Source organism: Lytechinus pictus, chromosome 9 (assembly GCF_037042905.1).
Source record: "Lytechinus pictus isolate F3 Inbred chromosome 9, Lp3.0, whole genome shotgun sequence".
In the NCBI taxonomy this organism is placed as follows: Eukaryota; Metazoa; Echinodermata; class Echinoidea; order Temnopleuroida; family Toxopneustidae; genus Lytechinus; species Lytechinus pictus.
In genome coordinates this window covers 20,675,001-20,677,817 of record NC_087253.1, presented here as the reverse complement: position 1 = coordinate 20,677,817, position 2,817 = coordinate 20,675,001, and positions in this window count along the sequence as shown.

The following is a 2,817-nucleotide window of genomic DNA, read 5'->3' as shown; positions in this document are numbered from 1 at the left end:
CAGGGGGGAATAAAACTTTGCTTTACATGACAATGAGGAGATAATTAAAATATTTCATATAATATATAGAACTTACAGAAATAGTGAGTAGTTAATGTCATCAGTCCCCATTTGTCCCATTTGCATACAATTCAGGATGTGCATATAACCGTTCTGAGAAATTAAGCGAAACTTTAAAGGTCAAGTTCAGTCCTGAAAATGTTGATATGGATAAATAGAGAAAAATCAAACTAGCATATAAGGCTGAAAATTTCAATAAAATCGGAATCAGATGTAAAATAGGAAAGTTATGACCTTTTAAAGTTTCGTTTATTTTTCACAAAACAGTTTTATGCACAACTCAGTGACATGCAAAATGAGACTTACTCACTATTTATTTTGTTTTTATTGTTTAAATTATACAATATTTCATTTCTTTTACAGATTTGACAGTAAGGACCAACTTCACTGAACCATATAGCATTAAACAATGCTAATTCCATATGTCCACAGTCGAATTAATCGTTATTTCACTTGACAACGAGGGGAAAATTAGAATATTCCATATTTCATACCATATAATACAAAAGAAATAGTGAGTGGATGACGTCATCAGTCTCATCGTTTGCACACCGACCAGGATGTGCATATAACATGTACATGTATAAGTGTTTTGTGAAATTAAGCGAAACTTAAAAATGTTATCACTTTCTTATTTTACATCAGATTTTGATGAAATTTTCAGTGTTATGCTTGTTGGATTTTTCACTTTTTATTCAAATCAACTTTTTGTTGGGGGTAGACTTGTCCTTTAAACTGTCATAACTTTCTTATCTTACATCCGATGTTTGTTAAATTTTCAGTGTTATGACTGTTGAATTTTTATCAATATCAATTTCTGCTGGCATAGTTATTGGGTGGACTTGTCCTTTATTCATCATACAACTTTGCTTGATTTCCACAAACATACACGTGTGATAGACTCAATGTCTCATTACCATTAATATAGGGCTTACACGTTTATATAACCGAGTATACTGACATGCATTTTTAGGGATTTACCTGTAAATAAACATTTATTACGCCAGGGGCACTATATAGATCTGCTTACATGAAATTTACACCTATATCATCAATGATAACTCCCTTGGTAACATAGCTCAACAGCCAATCATAATCAAGCTTTCCATAAATTGCAATCAATCAAAAGAACAAATCAAAATTGAAGAAGCATGGCCAAGAACACTGTCTACTTCATATTATATGCACTTAGGTTGCCATATATTTCATTATATTCATGCTCGTAATACATAGACAATATTGGCAAGACATCGGCGATTGTAAACCCAGGGCTGAAATTCGCCACGTGGGAAAGTAAGTTAATGTCAAAATCCTTTCATGGAGTGAAAATGAACAAAGGTATATCACTGTAGCCTCACCTTGTCAATTAAACTTGTCAATTAATTCATATAATTATATTTTGCTTTGTTTTATTATGATTTTTGACGGGGAAAGCGTCATTTAAGTTTTGTCAGTTATTTCAGTTCGCTTCGTCCAGTCTTTCGCCTGCTTTCATAATTGCATTTGAGGATCATACACCACTTGGTCTTGTAATATTAATACAGCATTTGACATTTTGATATAAAAACAAATGAATATAAACTGATTGTGTAAGCGTGTATGGATTAAGTAACATGTTGACTGGATTAAAGTGAACGCAGATAGACTTAAAAAGGATCTGATTGTGAAGTAGGCTTCGGCAGGTGTGTCGGATGTATTAGCAAATCAATTTCTTCGGGGATGTCTGCCGAGAGAGTTTAGATATCCCACCCCTGTCTCAAATTCACCAAGTTGTGCTATCAATAGGTAAGTTAAGTGCTTTATTAAAGTATTAAACATTTAAAACGTGTTCACAGCGAACACTGGTGTTTATTTGGTGTACATAGAGCAACACACTAGTCATTTTTAGTTCTGGTGTTAAATGTTTGGTGCTAGTTCAACACCTTTGGGTGTTATAACAAGAACTTTGAGGCTGTTACTGTAGCACTTATGGTTTTGTCGGTGACCGTTATATTACTGTCTCGCACCCAGTAGTCTGCTATCTTTCTCATTAAATCTAATCTGCAAGCACAGGTTCATATTTGATACTTTAAAGCGATGGTCCAGGCTTGAAATATTTATATGTCAATAAATAGAGTAAAATTCACAAAGTAAAATGCTGAAAAATTGATGATCAAAATCGGATAACAAATAACAAAGTTATTGAAAATTAAAGATTTGTATCATTCTAATGAAACAGTTCTAGGCATGTCTTTATGGATATCTATTAGGTCGGCTGATGATGTCATATTCCCCTTGTTCTTTTGTATTTTATTATATGAAATTAGGTTTATTCAAATTTTGTCTACCAAGAATTAAATGGAATGGATTGACAAGTGAATAATAGCATTCATTGCTGCAATTATTTCATCATGATGGAGACACATCATTTACACATTTATGAAAACATGAAACATTTATGATTTCGTGTAATAACATACAAAAAGATTAACATCATCAGCCCACCTAATGAATATTCATGACGATGTGCATTTTAACAGGTTTCACAAAACATGGGTAAACTTTAAAATGCAATAACTTCGTTATTTGTTATCCGATTTTGATGAAATTTTCAGCTTATTGCTCTGTTAATTTTACTCTATTTAGATTGAATATTTTCAGCCTGGACCATCCCTTCAACCAATTATACCATGTCTTGAGTGAAGCCTAGACTGCAAGCTCTCTAGGCTGTGTCAACTCAGAGCCCGTAGCCACTGTACATAATGAAGCTAGTCTCAC